This window comes from Giraffa tippelskirchi, chromosome 8 (assembly GCF_054371585.1).
Source record: "Giraffa tippelskirchi isolate mGirTip1 chromosome 8, T2T-mGirTip1v1.2.pri, whole genome shotgun sequence".
Classification (NCBI taxonomy): Eukaryota; Metazoa; Chordata; class Mammalia; order Artiodactyla; family Giraffidae; genus Giraffa; species Giraffa tippelskirchi.
The window spans coordinates 151850582-151872105 of record NC_137282.1 but is presented as its reverse complement, the minus strand read 5'-3'; the positions used below and the strand labels follow the sequence as shown (position 1 = coordinate 151872105).

General features: G+C 39.1%; 1 protein-coding gene and 1 long non-coding RNA gene across 4 annotated transcripts in view; one reads left to right on the top strand and one right to left on the bottom strand.

Moving 5' to 3' along the window:
- Nucleotides 1–21524, top strand: part of LOC145516678 (uncharacterized) — a 744489-nt gene that overhangs the window by 192832 nt on the left and 530133 nt on the right. The window lies entirely within an intron of this gene.
- LOC145516681 (uncharacterized) lies at nt 10871–20791 on the bottom strand. The gene is made up of 2 exons (XR_014061662.1): nt 19979–20791; nt 10871–13261 (listed from the first exon to the last, which is right to left on the bottom strand). It is a non-coding gene; the product is annotated as an uncharacterized LOC145516681 (long non-coding RNA).

The window sequence follows — 21524 nt, the reverse complement described above, 5'->3', positions numbered from 1 at the left end:
CTGTCGTTTTTGAGATTGCATCCAAGTACTGCATTTCGGACTCTTTTGTTGACCATGATGGCTACTCCATTTCTTCTAAGGGATTCTTGCCCACAGTAGTAGATATAATGGTCATCTGAGTTAAATTCACCCATTGCAGTCCATCTTAGTTCGCTGATTCTTAGAATGTCAACGTTCACTCTTGCCATCTCCTGTTTGACCACTTCCAATTTGCCTTGATTCATGGACCTAACATTCCAGGTTCCTATGCATTATTGCTCTTTACAGCATCGGACTTTGCGTCTATCACCAGTCACATCCACAGCTGGGTATCGTTTTTGCTTTGGCTCCATCCCATCATTCTTTCTGGAGTTATTTCTCCACTGATCTCCATTAGTATATTTGGCACCTACTGACCTGGGGAGTTCATCTTTCAGTGTCCTATCTTTTTGCCTTTTCACACTGTTCATGGGGTTCTCAAGGCAAGAACACTGAAGTGGTTTGCCATGCTCTTCTCCAGTGGACCACAATCTGTCAGACCTCTCCACCATGACCCATCCGTCTTGGGTGGCCCCACATGGCATGGCTTAGTTTCATTGAGATAGACAAGGCTGTGGTCCGTGTGATCAGATTAGCTAGTTTTCTGTAGTTCTAGTTTCACTGTGTCTGCCCTCTGATGCCCTCTCGCAACACTTACCGCCTTGATATTAATCGCTGCTTACCGATCAGGATGATGGTTACTGGAGACTGGGGGTGGCTGTGAACTTTTATTTTAAATTTTATTTCTTAAAATAAGACAAAAGGTTGCTGGATTAATTGACATGTCCTTTCACAAACAATTTCTTGTGAAAGAAATTGTGATGTGAGAAGTTGTTTAATAGCCTTTTACCTACAGTAGAACTTTCAAAATGGCAATCGGTCATCTTGAACTCTGCCACTGCTCTATCAACTAAGTTTTCTTAATATTCTAAATCCTTTGTTATCATCTCAACAGTCTTCATGGCCTCTTTACCAGGAATAGATTCATTTTAAACTATTTACTTTGCTCATTCATAAGAAGCAACTCTTCACCTGCTAAAGTTTTATATTTATAACAAATATATAGTAATAGTCAAAAAGTTTGAAATACTACAAGTATTATCAGAATGTGTCAAAGAAACAGGAAGTGAGCAAATGCTATTGGGAAAATGAAGCTGATAGATTTGCTGGATACAGGGTTGCTCCAGATTTTCAATTTATAAAAAAAAACAGTATCTGTGAAGTGCAATAAAATGAGGTTTGCCTGTAATAAACTTCATTCTAAGCCTCATTTTTGTTCCTTCTGGAGGCCACCCTGACTTTACTGTATTTTACATATCCAACACCTACATTCTTGGAACATATTTATGTCCCAGAAAAATGGTACAAACCTGTATTAAAAGTTAACATTCTAGTTTCTAATACATATATATGTGTTTGTATACTAAAAATATTAGAAGAAATTGCACCAAAATATTAATAGAGACTATCATTGGCAGCATAATATTGGATGATTTCAAATTTTTTTTCTTACATTTTTCTATATTTTCAAAAGTTTCAACAAGTTGAACATGATGCATTCAACATGGATGTAAATATGGCTGTTTATATCTTTATCTAGCCATACCAACCTATTATTTTACATTCACAAAACTGAATTAATACTAGTGTTCCAAGTTTCAGAACGTAATTCATATAATAAATTTTCAAAGCTGAGACTTTAAGAATTACATATGTTAATACCATGCCATTCTCTTTAACCTCCTTAAATCTGATTTCTGATTTTTTTATATTATGTCTCTGTCTTCTCAAATAAATAGAAGGGCAAAGAATGACACATATATCTTGGCCTCCATGATATAGAAAAGATACCATTGTGAGTATGACTGATGTCTGATGGAGTCAGTTTCCAAAAGAAAAACTGAGTAACAGAATAAAATAGAAAGCTCTAATCTAAGAAATTATGACTCAATCCTTACTCTCTCTTCAAAATGAACACTGTAAACTATGACCCATGAATGTTCTTATATGCAGGAAATATTTTCATTTGACTTCTGATTTAATTTTGAATCAAGCTTAATGATTTTTAGTTTGTGACGCAGCCAAGTCCAGTGGTAAGTGAATGCCCTCTGTGGAAAAGGGTTTTATCATTTTAACTTGGACCAACTGAAATAGAAACTTTAATTGATTCTCAAACTGGTAGATATCCCAAACCCAAGCAGAACATAATCAGAGATTTGATGCCACACCAATAACTGAAATTTTAACTTTAAAAAGTGATGCGCTAACTAATTGTGCTGGACGGAAGATTCTGAGGTGGAGTACGTCCTCTAGCCTTCCTGATTCTAGATACTGAAGCCTTTAAAACCACAGGCCGGGACATTTCTTGTACCATTGAAAATACTAATTTGATGCTAGACAATGAGAAATAAATATGCAAGATATATTAAGTACACGTCAACATAAGTCTAGATGTGAGATTTCAGTGAACACTCAAAAGACATCCATGCTTCTTAATAAATTTCCTTTTCCATACAAGAATTCTAGGTGGCTATAAGTGTGTGTGTGTGTGTGTGTATTTAAATATTCAGTAGTGGAACTAATGGATAGAGGCAGGGAAAAAGTTTTGTGAGAAATTAAACTCATAAGATTGGAAGGACTGATGCTGAAGCTAAAGCTCTAGTACTTTGGCCCCCTGATGCAAAGAGCCGACTCATTAGAAAAGACCCTGATGCTGGGAAAAATTGAAGGCAGGATGAGAAGGGGATGACAGAGGACGAGATGGTTGGATGGCATCACTGGCTTAATGGACATGAGTTTGAACAAACTCCGGGAGATGGGGAAGGGCAGGGAAGCCTGATGTGCTGTAGTCCACGGGATTGCAAAGAGTTGGACACGACTGAGTGACTGAACAACAACAACAACACAACTCATAAGAATTTTTCATTTATTTTTAAAAACTCCCATGGAAAAACAGGGCATTCCTGGTGGCTCAATGGTAAAGAATCTGCCTGCTAATGCAGGAGACGTGGGTTTGATCCCTGGGTTGGGAAGATCCCCTGGAGGAGAAAATGGTAACCTACTCCAATATTATTGCATGGGAAAACCCATCGACAGAGGAGTCTGGTGGGCTACAGTCCATGGGGTCACAAAAGAGTCAGACACGACTTAGCAACTAAAAACAACAATGGAAAAACTAATATTTATCTATCTCATGTAATCTGTTAACTCTGGTCAGAGTGGAATGATTTCTTCTATGATTGAAGTGGAACATTTTCTTAAAAGTAAGATCTGTAGTCTACAAACGTAATTCCAAATTAGAAGTTATTTGGAATTACATTTGTAGATTACAAATCAATTGTGTGTAAACATTAAACAAAAATCTATTTAAAAGTGATTTTATACAAATAAAGATAATATTATCTGTATTAATAGTATTAAAGAAAAGAAAAATAAACATACATGGAATATATTCATGTAAAATTCTTGTGATTTCCCTCCTTAATAAATAAAACCAGGTGATCTAAATCTAAATTATTCAAGTTATCTTTCAATCTAGATAATTTTAAAAGTATTTAAAACAATTTAACTAGTTGATTTACAATATGGACTTATTTTCAGGTATACAGTTTCAGATTCTTTTCCATCATAGGTTATTACAGAATACTGAGTATAGTTCCATGTGCTATACAGTAAATCCTTGTTGTTTATTGATATTATACATAGTGGTGTATTTCTGTTAACCCCATACTTCTAATTTATCCTCCCTCCCCTTCTCCCTTTGGTAACTATAAGTTTGGTTTTTTTATGTCTGTGAGTCCGTTTCTGTTTTGTAAATAAATTGATTTTTATTATTTTTTAGATTCCACATATAAGTGGTACCTCTCTGCCTGACTTACTTCACTTAGTATGACAATCTCTAGGTCCATCCATGATTCTACAAATGACATTATTTCATTCTTTTTTTATGCGTAGTATTCCACTGTGTGTGTGTATCACATTCTCTGTATCCATTCATTTGTTATTGGACATTTAAGTTGTGGCCGTGTGTCAGCTACTGTGAATAGCGCTGCTGTGAAACTTGATGTGCACGTATCTCTTCCAATTAGAGTTTTCAACCTTTCTGGATATATGCTTAGCAATGGAATTTCTGGGTCATATGGAAACTCTTTTTTTAGTTTTAAAATCAATCTGTGTAATTTTAAGTGCATTCTGCCAGAATGCTTATCACCTAAGGGGGAAAATATGAGTGTATCATTCTCTACAAATAAATGCTGTAATTTTTTATTTCGAAAAGCAATTTTTTTCCCCACTGTCCATTCATTATATCTGTTGGAGGACTCAGTCGGTCCATCACTTGGGGTGTTCGGTTTTTGTTTGCACTATGGTATCTTGTTGACTGGAATGCACTGTAACTTTTTTGGAACGTCTTGTTTCTTCAAAACAAAGCACACTTTGGTTTAACCTCATCCTTTCCCTACTGTTGCCTAACTAACATATCCTCTCTTCCAAAACATTGAATATTGTCAAGAACTATGAAAGGTCTAAGATTTTACTCCACTTGCACAATAATATGTTGCTGCTGCTGCTGCCAAATCGTTTCAGTCGTGTCCGACTCTGTGCGTCCCCATAGACGGCAGCCCACCAGGCTCCTCCGTCCCTGGGATTCTCCAGGCAAGAACACTGGGGTGGGTTGCCATTTCCTTCTCCAATGCATGAAAGTGAAAAGTGAAAGTGAAGTAGCTTGCCACAATTTCATGGGTGCTGGCAGAAGGCATGAGAATCTTAGGTCAGAGATGAAGTCACAGTAGCTGGACTCGTCAGTTTCCCTTGGTCTCCATATTCAATGGGGATGAAAGCAGATGACTCCAGATGGATGGATTGAACACAGTATGCTGTGTTCCAGGAGAGAACTCTTGACTTGTGGAATTCGAATCTTTTATAGTGGGCAGTGTGCATGCATGCCTTTTTCTTTGGAAGGAGATACCTTTTCCATACAGGTTAGTGAACAAATATGTTCTTTGCTCTTGAGAGAGACACTATATCCATCTTTGAAGGTTGCCTTGATTTACAAATCTTTTAAAAGATACTCTAGAACAAAGGGTGGTGTGTACCTCTGCTTGCAAGATATGCAGAAATTCAAGGCACATGGACCTTTGCTTTACAACAAATATGTGAAGATTATACTTGGGAATGGGTTTCCAAATAAATAAGTTGTTTGTCTCAGCAATTCTAGGCTAGTTGACACTAAGTACTGTACATACCATATTTGTCATCAAAGGTTAGGTGGGACTCAGGATTGTGTGTTCTATGCCATAGATGCTTCTATGCTTTACCTCCATGAACCACTATTTGTACTTAAAGACATTGCTGTGCTCAACCTATAAGAACCATGAGAAATGTGGTAGGCAGGATTCTAGGGTGATTACCAAAGACCTTCTTTATCTTTGTATAATCCTCTTCCATTGAGTATAGGTGGGACCTCTGGATATGATGAGTATCACTCCAGTGATTATGTTACATTACATTATAAAAGGGAAAATTATCTGGAGTGGGCACGGACTAATCAAGTGATCCTTTCAGAAACATAGAGTTGTCTCTGGTTGATAACAGAGGAAGAAGTCAGAGAGAAGAGTATCCACTGATCTGGAAGAAAGTGCATGTTTGTATCCTGAACTACCTTGGTGGACCATGTGGCGAGGAACTCTGGAAAGCCTCTAGAAGCTGAGAACAGCCCCTGACTGACAGACAGCAAGGATCAGGGACCTCCATCTCATAGCTAGAAGGAACTGAACTCTTCAGTAACTGTGGAAGACTGGGGAAGGCCACAAGTCCCACTATAGAGTACAGGTTGGACGATACCTTGATTTCAGTCTGGCAAGGAACCAGAGAGCCCAGGAGCGCCCTGTTTGGACTTCTGTAAGCTGATGCATGGTAACTGTTCCAAGCCACCAAGTTCGTGGTGATTTGGGTACAGCAATAAGAAGAACCAATGGGAATTTGCTCTATGACTCAGGGAATCTAAACCAGGTCTCTGTAACAAATTTGAGGGGTTGGAAGTGGTGGGAGGTGGGAGGGAGGTTCAAGAGGGAGGGGACATATATATACCTATGGCTGATTCATGTTGATGTATGGCACAAACCAACACAATATTGTAAAACAATTATCCTTCAATTAAAGATAAAAACATTTTAAAAATTATGAGGGAGGACCAAAGTAGAGTATCTCTTGTTTGTAGCATATACATTTGAATTTCCTGCAGCTTCACTGTATATTTGATTGTATAACCTAAGGTAACCAGTCTAATCAATTATTTTCCTATAATCCTTTTCATGAAGTTTGCTCTTAAGTTTTCCTGAGTGACAAATTCTTGACCAATTCAAAATGAAACCACCATTTATTATTATTTTTTTTACTATGTCTTAAGCACATATATTAAACTACCATACAATTGCACTCATCTCACACGCTAGTAAAGTAATGCTTAAAATTCTCCAAGCCGGGCTTCAACAATACATGAACCGTGAACTTCCAGATGTTCAAGCTGGTTTTAGAAAAGGCAGAAGAACCAGAGATCGAATTGCCAACATCCATTGGATCATTAAAAAAGCAAGAGAGTTTCAGAAAAACATCTATTTCTGCTTTATTGACTATGCCAAAGCCTTTGACTGTGTGGATCACAATAAACTGTGGAAAATTCTGAAAGAGATGGGAATACCAGACCATCTAACCTGCCTCTTGAGAAACCTGTATGCAGGTCAGGAAGCAACAGTTAGAACTGGACATGGAACAACAGACTGGTTCCAAATAGGAAAAGGAATACGTCAAGGCTGTATATTGTCACCCTGCTTATTTAACTTATATGTAGAGTATATCATGAGAAACGCTGGGCTGGATGAAGCACAAGCTGGAATTGATTGCCAGGAGAAATATCAATAACCTCAGATATGCAGACGACACTACCCTTATGGCAGAAAGCAAAGAAGAACTGAAAAGTCTCTTGATGAAACTGAAAGAATAGAGTGAAAACGTTGGCTTAAAGCTCAACATTCAGAAAACTAAGATCATGGTATCTGGCCCCATCACCTCATGGCAAATAGATGGGGAAACAGTGGAAACAGTGGCAGAGTTTATTTTTTTGGACTCCAAAATCACTGCTGATGGTGACTGCAGCCATGAAATTAAAAGATGCTTACTCCTTGGAAGTAAAGTTATGACCAACCTAGACAGCATATTAAAAAGCAGAGAGATTACTTTGCCAACAAAGGTCTGTCTAGTCAAAGCTATGGTTTCTCCAGTAGTCATGTATGGATGTGAGAGTTGGACTATAAAGAAAGCTGAGGGCCAAAGAATTGATGCTTTTGAACTGTGGTGTTGGAGAAGACTCTTGAGAGTCCCTTGGACTGCAAGGAGATCTACCCAGTCCATCCTAAAGGAGATCAGTCCTGGGTGTTCATTGGAAGGACTGATGCTGAAGCTGAAACTCCAATACTTTGGCCACCTCATGCGAAGAGTTGACTCATTGGAAAAGACCCTGATGCTGGGAAGGATTGGGGGCAGGAGGAGAAGGGGATGACAGAGGATGAGATGGTTGGATGGCATCATCGACTCAATGGACATGGGTTTGAGTAAACTCTGGGAGCTGGAGATGAACGGGGAGGCCTGGCATGCTGCAGTCCATGGGGTCGCAAAGAGTCGGACATGACTGAGTGACTGAAGTGACCGAAGTGCATACATTATGCTTTCTATACATGATCTCATTTAAACTTCACAACAATCTTGGAAGGATAATGTTCATATATTTAATAAAAAGCAGCTGCATTACCAAATGTAAAATAGATAGCCAGTGGGAATTTGAGGTATGTTGCAGGGAGCTCTACCCAGTGCTCTGTGACAACCTAGAGGATGTGGGATGGGGTGGGAGGTGGGCAGGGTGTCAAGAGGGAGGGGGACATATGTATACCTATGGCTGTTTCATGTTGATGTATGGCAGAAACCAACACAACATTGTAAAGCAATTACCCTCCAATTAAAAATAAATAAATAAATAAAGGACTGCAATTTTGAGGGTTAAGTATCTAATTAGAATAAACTAACAAGTTGTGGAGTTAGGATTCTAACCTCACTATGTCTAACTTAAAAGCAGATTTTTATATGCTGCATGCTATTCTCTCTCAGTACTGAAAGGAAAAGTCATGATGGTGTGCATTGCTCATAATTACCAATATCTGGTTCTGCTCAACCTCTGAGTACAACGGGGAGTGTCCTACTTACTCTGTTGAAGTTAGACGTGATCATGCAATTAGTGTTGGACAGTACAATGTAAATAAAAGTGATATACATCCCATCTGGGTCAAGGCATTTATTAGTAATAGCTGGGACTTGACTCTGCAATTTCCCCATTCCTTCCAGAACTATCCTGGAAGCCAAGAGTTCAGAGGGAGCCCAGATTCGCCTTGGTCCCTGAGTGGCTCTGATAAGCAGAGCTTCCCATACTGGACTTGTCACAGGAAAAAGAAAGAAACATTTGCTGTTTGAAGCCACTGAGATTTCAGAGCTGTATTGTTACTGTGGCTCAGACTAGTCTTTCCTGCCTAGTACAATTGCTTGAATTAGCATTATAACCAGCAAGGTCTGTAATTCTTATTGACATATTTAGATTGGTTTTGGGCACTAGCACCCATCTTATACTCTGTGCTTTCATTGTACTAATCTGCTTGCAGGTCTCTGAACGCTTAGTCTTTTTTTATACCTCAGGACCTTTGAACCCTTCTTCCCTCTGCTTGAAATAGGAAAGAGTTCATCATAGTGGGTGGTTAAGAATGGGCTACAGATTCAGGCTAGTCTATATTTTTATCCAGAAATATCTACTTCCTCTCTATACTGCCTTTAGTAAGTAGCTTAACCCTTCTTGCCCCCACTTTCTTATTTGAAAAATGAAATAATAATATTGCATCTATCATAGTTCATCTATCTCAATATTGCATCTACCCTGCTATGAATGTTAACTGAAAAACTGAAACATTTAGAATAAATGCTATTATTGCTATTATTATTAAAAACTTCACTCAGATGTCTTCTCTTCTGGGAAGTCTTCCTGATTCTTCTATGTTTGATTAGATAGCCCTTTATTGTGCTACTGCAATGGATTGTTAAGACCTTTATAAAATTGTATCAAATACTTGTCTGTCTCTTCTCTAATGTCAGCATTTGAAAAATGTCAGTTAGAAGTAAAATAATGTATTGCTACCACCCAGTAGTCAATAAATATTTTCTGAATGAATAAGAAACTTTGAGTCAATAGCTGTGGGCCTAAGCTAGTAATTAGTACTAAGGAAATAATTATGAGCCTCAAGTAAAATTAATCTTATAAATGATAATCGCATGAATTAATCTAGTTACAGAAGTGTTCTTCTAACTACCTTGATTGATTGAAGCTTCATTTTTTAGAATTATGTTAAATGGGGTGTAATTTTCAAAAATTGAGATCATTTTTGATTTTCTAAAATTGCTAAAAGCATAAAGTTTATAAACTAAATTGTTTGCAATTTATAATAGATCATTTTGGCATTAACAACCTGGATTATGTTTAGAGAGGTACTCTGTTACACACAGTAATAAATGTCAAAAATTAGTATTATTGTTTATGAACACCCAATATTGCTACAAGGTAAATATAAGGTTTAAATGTATTGTCTTTATATTCTAAAATAATATTTCTGCTAATGTCCAATTTACAACCACGAGTTGATTTAGATATTTGATAAAACTGACCTTTTCAGCTTAGTGAAAAAGAAAAACCCCACATTTTTGGTTTTGATAAGTTCACAGTTTCTCAAAAGCAAACATTAAAAAATTTTTTGTCTGGTTTTTAAGTTGGTGACTTACCTCCCAATGTAAACCTTCTGCAGTAAACAATGTCTCTCCACCAAGCAATAGTAATCATCCAAGTTAAATTTTTTTTAAATATGGGAAATGAATTTCACTTTGATATTAAACCTTTATCATACTAAATTTTGGAGATTTTTTTGTTAATGATATTTAGAATTTCTGCTCCACCATTGTGGAACCATCTTTCATACTGTCTGATTCCTGCCTGTAATGTATTCTTCTTGCCAAGAGGACGAGAGCCCTTGTCTAATCAGGGGCTGCTACTGGCAGAGTGGTAAGCTCATTTTCTCATTCTTGTGCAAGATGAAGGTTCTTGTTGTTCAGTCGCTAAGTTGTATCTGACTCTGCAACCCTATGGACTGCAGCACGCCAGGCTTCCCTGTCCTTCACAATCTCCCAGACTTTGCTCAGAATCATGTCCCTTGAGTCGGTGATGCCATCTAACCATCTCATTCTCTGACACCCTCTTCTTGTTCTTAGTGAAGATAATTAGGTTTCATTTTTCAATAAGGAAAGGCATGATAATAGTGAATAAATTGAGAGAGAGAGGAGGAGGAGAGGAAAAATAAAAAGAGATTCATATTATAAAATGTTAAGTAATTTGTGCAAACCAAGAGGTGACAAGGACCTGGTTCCCTAGAAATTTGAATATTTCGGAAACAAAATGTATTTTAATTACCAGCACCTTTAGGTTAGCACCTAATTAGAATATTTCAAACTAGGCAGGGTTTTCAGTGGTTCAAAGAAACACAATATCCAAGCATTAAAGCCAAAGGTCAGTCACTCGCTCCACATAACTATCTGTCCACTCGAACCTAATTGCCCTTGAATTTCCCTTCAGTCTTGTGAATAGGAGCTCAGCCAAGAATTGACCCCAGGTTCACCTGTGAGGGGGAGACAAGGAGGAGACACGTGTGGTCACATCCTCGTCTTACCTGTAGGCAGGGAGGGATGGTCATGTGACTCTCTGGCTGCCCTTTCTGGGATAGAAGGAAGAGATCCGTGCATGAAAAAAGAATTCCTGTCTTTGCATTTCCTTCTGTCCTACCTGTGTGTGTGATTTGTCACAGCTGGCTGTGTATGCGTTCCCTCTCTTCACTGCTTAGCTTCAGTTTGGTTGCAGGCCCTAGGATGTCTTAATGGCTTTCAATGAACCTAATTAATTTTGCCCATTTTTAAAATAACCCTTTGGCTAAATATTTAAGGAAGCTTACAGTCTTGCAAGCAGAAGGTGATTGCTTGCAAATTCCACAAGGTGAGCGACCACTGTGCTTGCTTCAGCGGTGAGGAGTGAGAGATTATCCAGTCCCAGGAAGCACTGACCCCTTCACTGGTGCAAACTGATGAGAGGAGCTTAGAGGCTGGGCTTCAGGGCTGGGCTTCTGGGCCCCTGAATCCCTCGCAATCTGGTGGGCGGTGAAAGTTCCAGGTCTACTCCCGGGCAGAGAGACAGTGGCTCTGGTTGTTCTTATTTTGTGTCATTGTAGGGTTGGAGGCATGAGTATGGTGTGACGCTGGGAGCTTCTTCTGAATTTCTCTTTTACCCTAGCTGACATGAATGACACACATTCCCAAATTTGGCAGTGGAATGAATGTGTGTGGGATATTGGCAATTGTCAGTAAGACTTCAGCTTATCGTGATAAGCTTCAGCTCTACATAATAAACCAGATTTTATAAAACCTGTTCATGCTAAATTTTATATTTTAAGCTGTTATTTTCTTCTTTTTTACTTTGTTTTTTCTATAGTCTTTCCCCTTTTTTCATTTTCTAATTTCCCTTTTCTTTCTTGCTGCCTTTCTCCTTTGTTGTATTTTAAAAGAATAAAGAAATAAATTATGTCCACCAGAGGGCAGTCTGATCCTACACACACACACACACACACACACACACACGTGCACACACAATGTGCGTGCACGCACACACGTGCACACACACACTCACACATACACACACACACGCGCACGCACACACACACCCAGCCCCCAACTCACCCCTCTCTTTCCTCTCTTTTCCCCTTCTTTACAACTCTCTTCCAGGAAGGATGCCAATGAAAGTAGACGGTAAACAAAACAAAACAAAAACCTTTTGGTTTATAAACTTCTTTCATTATTGCCTATGTGTGGGCATATAGTCTCAATGGTTTGATCTGTGAAGAGTTAGTCTTCTTAGGTTTATGTCAGGATTATATAGTCTTACTCTGACTGCTTGAAGAAAACAATCTCAAAAGCTACCAAAATATACGGTGAAAATGAAAACTTGGGCTGTCAGATTTTGAGTGTATATGACATGAAATGTATAAGACATCTCATTTCTGGAATCCCTGTGAAAGACGTATGACTACAGCAGTCAAGAATTTTACACTTTCATTTAAAAATGTTATAGGCCGTCTTTATTTTTCTCTATTACTGCAATCATTTCTGTTCCTGCACTCTGTTGCTTTACTCCTCTAAAAACACTGATATTATGACTATATCCTTGCAGACTTTATAAATGTTCTCTATGTCAGTGGAAGGTTAATGTCAAAAAGAAAGTCTTCCTGACTGCACATTTCTGTGGCACCTGAAAGTCCCTCTCTGCCCCGGTCAGAGGATTGGGTGGATGAAGGGAATTTTCTACGTACAAGCTTAGTGGTTTTTGAGGTATGCTGGGGTGGAGAGAAAGTCCATTTTAACTTTATTATCTAAAGCCATGAGAGGCAAAATGAGGGACTACATGAACACTCTGGAAAAAAAATACGAGTGGCGCCTGAGCAATCCTTTCAAAGGCAGAAATCCTGAGGACAGAAGGGAGAGGAAAGTGTCACAGTTAGACTTCCAGTTTCTGAAACCTTGAGCTGTGCCTGACGTGTTGGAGGACACAGACTATGGACTAGTCTATCTTATGTAATCAGCATGAACTTCAAAATTGACTGGAAGCTCTCAATAAATTTGATGTTGCAGAGGGAATTCAGAATTCACTAGTTTCAGAATACTAGGCTATTAAATCAGCAGCATTGGACATAATATTTCATTGAAATAAAGTAGATGGAGGAAATATGCATGAATTTCAAGTGATTTCTCAGTCGAATTAGAAAGTAGCGCTCTCCTAGTACTCTTCTCAAGGATGTCAATGGACAATTTCTGCCCTAGGAATAATTGCTCAAAAGATGAAATCTTCTCGTGGTACAGAATGTTACCTTTTTATGCAGTACTTATTCCAGGGGCATCTGGGTTGGTAGATATTTTGGAATGTGAAGTGTGGTTTTGAGGTTATGCCTGCAGGAACACTGAGGAGATGCAACTGAAGAGGTCTTTTCAATTTGGTGCTGATCCAAATTAAAGAAAACACTCGCTAAAGAGACTGAGCCCAGAATTTTAAAAGTTCATCTTTAATCTGAGCGTCCCACCAGGCACTAAACATGTTGACTCAAGTAGAGAAGGGGGAGCCCTCTCACGAACTCTGAATGCCGGAAAGAGCCAAGATTGCTAAGTGAGTTTCCATATCTTGTAGATATGGAACTGAAGTCTATATATATTAAAACATGTTGTTCCATAGTCATAATGATTATGTGTTTGGAATACTTTTTAGATTAAGTCCCGAAATAGAATACCCACCTAATCTTCGACAATAATGGAACAGATGTACTCAACTACTTCAAATACTTCCCAGGTCATTGTTCCTATAGCTTGGTCTGTGGTTAGTTATGATTTATCCTGTATGAATAAAGGCAGAGTAAGAGGGTGTCATGAAGGAGGCATTATTACCAAAGAGAGGCCCTTTTTATTTTGCAAGGAACTCCTTAGGAACATTCTTGCACTAAAGAACTTCACACAACACCCTCCCCCCCAAATACTTGTTAATATGATTAAATAAAATAATGATGTTAGTGCATATAAAGTTTGGACTCTGTGGGAGGAGGCGGGGGTGGGATGATTTGAGAGAATAGCATTGAAACATGTGTATTACCATATGTGAAATAGATGACCGGTCCAAGTTCAATGCATGATCCAGGGCACCCAAAGCCAGTGCACTGGGACAACCCAGAGGGATGGAAAGGGGAGGGAGGTGGGAGAGAGGTTCGGGACGGGAGACACATGTGTGGCAAAAACCAGTACAATATTGTAAAGTAATGTCTCCAGTTATAATAAATAAATTAATTTAAAAAATAAAGGTTCATGCTGATGTTTCAGTGACTTAGGTGATCACATGTAAGATTTTCTTTGTTTTCAAAGGCAGGGACCCATGTCTTTCAGGCATGCCACCCGTGCTTTGGTTAGCTGTCTCTAGGAGAGAGATTCTTCAAGTGTGGTCCTCTGCTTCCCATGAGCAGCATCTGTAGCACCTGGGAACTTGCTAGAAATGCAGATCCCCTAGTGGACCCCAGACCTACTGAATCAGAGACTTGAAGAAGATGGGGTGTGAACCCAGCAGTCTGTTTTTCACAGCCATCTGGGTGTTTGATGTTCGCTTGAGTTTAATAACCACTGTTCCCGAAGAACCATGTTGTTGTTTTATAAGAACAAATTCTGCTGACTTTCGTATTTTAAACTTCCCTGCTAAATGTATCTGGATAGAATGATTTTGTCAAGATTTAGGTCGTTTCTTATTGTAAGAGAGCAGTGTGAGAAATCTGAAGACTTCTCCCTTTCCAGGTGTTTTAATTCCTTTTTTTATTTCTTAATTTGAGGATTCAAAGACTGCTTGCTTATAGCCTTTTTCTTTGTAAGAGTACAGACAGACCCCTCCGTGGACACGCCTGTCTGTGGAGCCACATCAAGTTTATTTTGTCTCTTTCCTAGCTGCATCCCCGTGGCTTCCCTACTGGAAGCTGTCCATCTCTCCTTGTGGTTCCCTCCCTGGTCCCGTGACACACACTCCGAGCAAGTCAAGACTGGATTGTTCTAAGAAGCGCCTCATCAAGCCCCACTACTATGATGTTCAACATTTCTTCCAATTAGCGACATGAAATATAAAAAGCCTTACTTGAGTTCCTTGAAGATGGCAATAACGAAGCACTGAAGAAGTTGTCGAGGGACTAGGGCTAATTAAAATGCAGCAGGGTCCAGAAGTAGAGGTAACCGCGGCTCGCTCTGCCACATCTCCGGTAATCAGCAGTCCCTCGATTCCCCACACTAATTGACAGGAGACGCGGCGCTCCTGAATGTGCACACAGCGCGCGTTAATGGAGTCGGCACACGCTGCCTGACTTGGCTCGTTATCGACCTTGAACCAGGAAAGGTCAGAGGACGGTACTGCTTTCATCAACTTGACAGGTGTCTGAGGCGCTTCTCTCTGTAGTCTCATAATTTGGCAGTTGTCTTATCCTGTACATGAATTAGTGATCTGATGCCTGAAGTATGATGGATAAAAAGAATGTCAGGTCTGGGTAGGGGATGTAGCTCTGGGCATCTGTATTAGCCCCATCACTACCCACGGTCTGGGAGGTGTGTGTTGTAGGAGTGCCTTTTTTTTCCCCTAGAGAAAGAATGAGTCTGTATGCATTCATTACATCAAAAGATCATTTTCCTAGAAAATGGTTAGCTATGAAAAATATTTCACCAAGATATTAACATTCATGAGTCAATTTCTTTCTATCAAGTAGACATTGACATCTGACACTTTTCCAATGTGGGCATAATGATAATGAAAATGAATGTTCTCTGAGAAAACTTAAAATCAATTAATAATATCTCCTGAGCATCCCTCACGCACTGAAAATGATTTCAGACATGATGTGGAGATATAAAAGAGATATGAGATGTTATACGCCAGCATATATGATACACATCAAGATATGCCAAGTATAAACATACTACAAAAATAAAGAACATACTCAAAGGCACATATGTGTAAGCTTCTATTTATATAACAGGGATAGTGAAACTGGCAGCCTCACTTGGCAAAGATTTGGGAACATTTATAAGCAAAGGCCAGTGCAATGGGATAGATACCTTCTTATGGGCAAGTTGTAGACCAGAAGAGTAAATTGGAAGGATGGATGAATGAGAAAAGATATGTTAATTAGAGGAAGAATTGTGCACTGCAGAGTTTTAATCCAGTTTTTCAAAGAGAGGAAGGATACAGACAAGGAGTAGGAAAAGGAGGATAATTTCTACCAGAGGCAAGACTTTGATACTGAAAGGACAAAGAAAATATTTCAAATGTTTCCCATTGTTATTAAGTATTCTTTCCTCCCTTGTCACTTGTAAAATTCCTATCTAATTTCAAACTGCATTGCAGAATTAATCACTTTATTCAAGAAAGTGTCTCTGAGCTTGCCCTAAGGAGCAAAGTTGATCACAACTTGTGTGTCGCTTTTCTGCATTGCATGCACTTTAGTATCATCTGTACTAAGTGTACTATATGTACGGATGTATATCTGCAGTGGGTTATAATTATTTACTCCTATGCCTATCTCTATTTGCTGAAGAAGGGAATGGCAACCCACTCCAGTATTCTTGCCTGGAGAATTCCATGGACGGAGGAGCCTCGTGAGCTATAGTCCATGGGGTCACAAAGAGTCGGACACTACTGAGTGACTAACATACTATCTCTATTGCATGCTGCAGCTTGGTGTAACTTAATATATCACAGTAAGACTAGAGACAGAGCACACACTTCAGAATAAGATGGAGTGAAGTAGAAATTAGATATATATGTTTCACTAATAGTTACCTTTGGGTGATTTATTTAATTCTATAAGTCTCAGTTTCCTCATCTGAAGAAATGGGGATAACCTCCTTGTAGAGAGGTTGTGAGGATTACGTTAGATATTGTATTAAGGTTCCTAGGAAATGCTAGTTTTCCTCTTACTCCTCATCTTCTTCCAACTAGGATATTTAAAATCCTAGAGGGTAGGAATCATATTATATTCATCTCTATAGCCTCATTATTTAATACTGTATTCCGGCATAAACAGCTGTTCAATGGAAGTTTGCTGAATTAAACCAAGTTGCCTAAAACATTCATGTAGACTGATTGCACTATTCAAATCAGCACCAATATATTTTATAGACTTGGAAGAATTTATTATCGGCATTATCTGTTGTTTTTCTCACATATTTTTTACTATATGCATGGTTGAAGGAATTTTATGGACATTTTAAACATGTGTTTAGCCAAAATTATTCTGAAAATATGTTTCTTAAAAATATGAATAAATTGAATTTGTATTAATTTATCCAAGGCCAAAATAGAATATTACCCCCTCAAAGATTCTTATTCTTATACTTAAATAGAGCTGTTATAATTACCATAAATATATGGGTATTTCTATGAGATAGTTTAGAAATATGAGTATTGTTTTCTCAGTGTAGGCACCACATAATCACATGGGAATTATACACTTGCTCCATCAATGTTTGCCTGCTTAGCATATTTCTAAAACATCTCTTTTGAAATAATATTCAGAGCTTGTACAATATTCTTGAAAATGTTTTTATCATGGTAAAATATGTGTGCTATAGGCTGAATATTTGTGTTCTCCCATTCATATGTTAAAACCTAGCCCCCAGGCCCCAATATAATGGTATCAGGAGATGGGGTCTGAGGGATGATTAGGTCTTAAAGAGGGAGCCCTCGTGAATGGGATTACTGCCTTTGAAAAAGAGACCCCAGAGAGCTCCCTTGCCCTTTCCAGCACGAGAGGACACAGCAAGAAGAGGGCCATCAGTGAAACAGTAAGTGGATCCTCACCAGATACCTCATCTGTTACTGCCTTGATTTTGGACTTCCCAGCCTCCAGAACTATGAAGACAGATTTATGTTGTTTATAAGTCACCTAGCTCATGGGATTTTCTGATAGCTGCCAGAACTAAGAAAAAATATAGCATTAAGTTTATCATCTTAACTCATCTATACATTTTTAAGTGTATAGCTTGGTGGCATTAAAAGTATATTCTCATTGTTTTGCAGCCATCACGATCATCCATCTCCAGGACTCTTTGCACCTTCAAAACTGAAACACTGTGACCATTAAACAATAACCCCCCTTCCCTTTTCCTTCAGTGCCTAAGAATCTTTAATCAACTTTCAATCTCTATGAATTTGACTACTCTAGGTGTTTCATACAAGTAGAATCATAAAGAATTTGTGCTTTTGTGACTGGCTTGTTTCAATTAGCATAATATCCTCAAAGTCCATCTATGTTTTAACGTATGTCATAGTTTTCTCCTTTTTTACAGCTGAATAATATTCCGTTGTATGTGTATGCCACACTTTGTTTATCCATTGATCCATTGATGGACAATGAGGTGTGTCTACTTTTGGGCTACTTTGAATAATGCTGCTATGAACATGGGTTTATAAATATTTCTTTGAGTCTGTGTCACTTCCTTTGAGTATAAATCTAGAAGTGGAATTGCTGGATCATATGGTAATTCTATTTTTGATTTGTTGAGGAGGTTCCTTACTGTTTTCTGTTCAGTTCAGTTGCTCAGTTGTGTCCAACTCTTTGCGACTTCATGGACTGCAGCATGCCAGGCCTCCCTATACGTCACCAACTCCTGGAGTTTACTCAAAGTCATGTCCATTGAGTCAGCGATGCTACTGTTTTCTGTAGCAGTTAGCTATCTTACATTTCTACCAGTAGTGCACAGGGTTCCAATTTCTTCACATCCTTACCAATGTGTGTTATTTTGTTCTTTTTCTTGATAGTAGCCATTATAATGGGTATAACAGAGCTTGTATAATGTTCTTCTGATTCTCTTCAGTGATTTTTATCCTTTGGAGTAGATTTCATGATTGCAACAAGCGGTTATTATTAGTAGTCAATTTATTGAATAATATCATGGCAAAATGTGACTATAAAGTAATGAGACTTTGAAAAGAATTCAACTCATATATTATTTGGCAAGAATCAAAAGCTATTTCAAATCATGCTTCTTTTCTACCCCATTTCTCCCTGATTTATTCCTCATAAAAGCTACTGGGTAGGGCTGAGCAAGGTAGGTGTCCCCATTAGGGGGCATTTGGGAATGGCACCCTGGCATGGGTGTCAGACCTTGGATGCGATGAGGAGTGCACCATGCAAAGAATGTGACAGAGGTAGAGGCCTAGTGCAAGACAATGTTACCCAAGCAGGTGGAGAGGGCACCTGTATGGCAGTCAGTCTCTCCCATCAGGAGGCTTCCATAAGCCTCTTATCCTTCTCCATCAGAGGGCAGACAAACTGAAAACCACAAACACAGAAAACTAACTGATCTGATCACACGGACCACAGCCTTGTCTAACTCAATGAAAGTATGAGCCATGCCATGTAGGGCCACCCAAGATGGCATACATCTTGAGAAATGCCAGACTGGATGAAGCACAAGCTGGAATCAAGATTTCCAGGAGAAATATCAATAACCTCAGATATGCAGATGACACCACCCTTATGGCAGAAAGTGAAGAAGAACTAAAGAACCTCTTGATGAGAATAAAGAGGAGAGTGAAAAAGTTGGCTTAAAGCTCAACATTCAGAATACTAAGATCATGGCATCCAGTCCCATCACTTTATGGCAAATAGATGGGGAAACAGTGGAAACAGTGACAGACTTTATTTTTGGGGCTCCAAAATCACTGCAAATGGTGACTGCAGCCATGAATTTAAAAGACACATGCTCCTTGGAAGAAAAGTTATGACCAACCTAGTCAGGATATTAAAAAGCAGAGAGATTACTTTGCCAACAAAGTTCTATCTAGTCAAAGCTTTGGTTTTTCCAATAGTCATGTATGGATATGAGAGTTGGACTATAAAGAATGCTGAGCACTGAAGAATTCATGCTTTTGAACTATGGTGTTGGAGAAGACTCTTGAGAGTCCCTTGGACTGCAAGGAGATCCAACCAGTCCCACCTAAAGGAAATCAGTCCTGAATGTTCATTGGAAGAACTGATGTTGAAGCTGAAACTCCAGTCCTTTGGCTACCTGATGGGAAGAGCTGACTCATTGGAAAAGACCATGATGCTGGGAAAGATTGAAGGTGGGAGGAGAATGGGACGACAGAGGATGAGATGGTTGGATGGCATCACCGACTCAATGGACATGAGTATGAGTAAGCTCCAGGAGTTGGTGACGGACAGCGAGGCCTGGCATGAGGCAATCCATGGGGTCACAAAGAGTTGGACACAACTGAGCAACTGAACTGAACTGTGGGAACTCACTTTTCAATGCATGTGACTAGTGATAGAAATACATACAGATGTGAATGTGTATGTGAGGCTCTGTCCACTGAGAGGGCCTGAATAGAGTGATGCCCTAATAATAATGAGCACACCCAGTGCCGAGAGCATAGTTTGTAAATTCCTTTCTCCACTACAAGGAACCAGATCTCTCTAGAGAAGTGACTTATATCAGGGTGTGGGTAGGGAAAGTATAAGGTGATCTTGGAACAATTTGTTGTACCAGAAAGTAAATAAGTATTTAAAGAATGATAGCAACACTTCAAAAGATAATGAGAACCACCTTGAAGGGGCTCCATTGGCCAAGGCTGGGGCAAGTTGAGCAAAAATGAAGCAATGATAGTGGTGGATTATAACCACCAGGAGAAGGGGATGACAGAGGATGAGATGGTTGGATGGTATCACTGATTCAATGGACATGAGTTTGAGCAAGCTCCAGAAGTTGGTGATGGACAGGGAAGCCTGGCGTGCTGCAGTTCATGAGGTTGCAGAGTTGGACACAATTGAGCAACTGAACTGAACTGAACTGAGCCTACTGTATTAGAGTCTGTGGATTAGATGGTAGTAAGTATAACAATGTAATTTACATTTGATGGCTGTATTGTGGTTTTGAAGGAGAATATCCTGATTTGTGTACAGGGGTAGTGGTACATTAGGCCATCAAGTTATCCTTGAGTAGTTTAGGGAAAAAGCTATTTGTAGTATTCTTGCAAAGATTATTTTAAAAATAAAAAATAAACATAGAAAAGTGGAAAAATAAAATGGTGGTGGCTACATTGGAAAATGAAGTTTCTTATGGTGACTTGTTTGAAGACAATTCAATTCAGACTGCAACTTTTCAGATGTCTTTAAGATCATCATTTGCATTCAAATGTCACTCTTCACTCTTTTATCATTTTTGAGATATCAATAGCTGTGGGAGAAAACCATGGGTAAAATAATCCAAGGATACATAAAGTAAAATACAATAAGATTGTCAGTAATAAACCATGATGAAATCAGGTACCTCTGATATGATGCAATGAGACCAACACTTCTCATCTGTAGTAGTCTTCCCCCTGTCCAGTATGACTGGGGCCTTCCCAGGTAGCTCAGTGGTAAAGAATATGCCTGCCAACACAGGAGGCACAGGAGGTGTGGGTTTGATCCCTGGGCCAGGAAGATCCCCTGGAGGAGGAAATGGCATCTCACTCCAGTATTCTTGCTGGGATAACCCCATGCTCAGAGGAACCTGGTGGTTTACAGTCCATGGACTCATAAAGAATTGAATGTGACTGAAGCAACTGAGAATGCACACACATCCAGTTTGGTTGCTCCTCACCTTTGGGCTTCCCTTGTGGCTCACCTGGTGAAGAATCCATCTGCAATGTGGGACACCTGGTTCCATCCCTGGGTTGGGAAGATCCCCTGGAGAAGGGAAAGGCTACCCACTCCAGTATTCTGGCCTGGAGAATTCCATGGACTGTATAGTCCATGGGATCGCAAAGAGTCAGA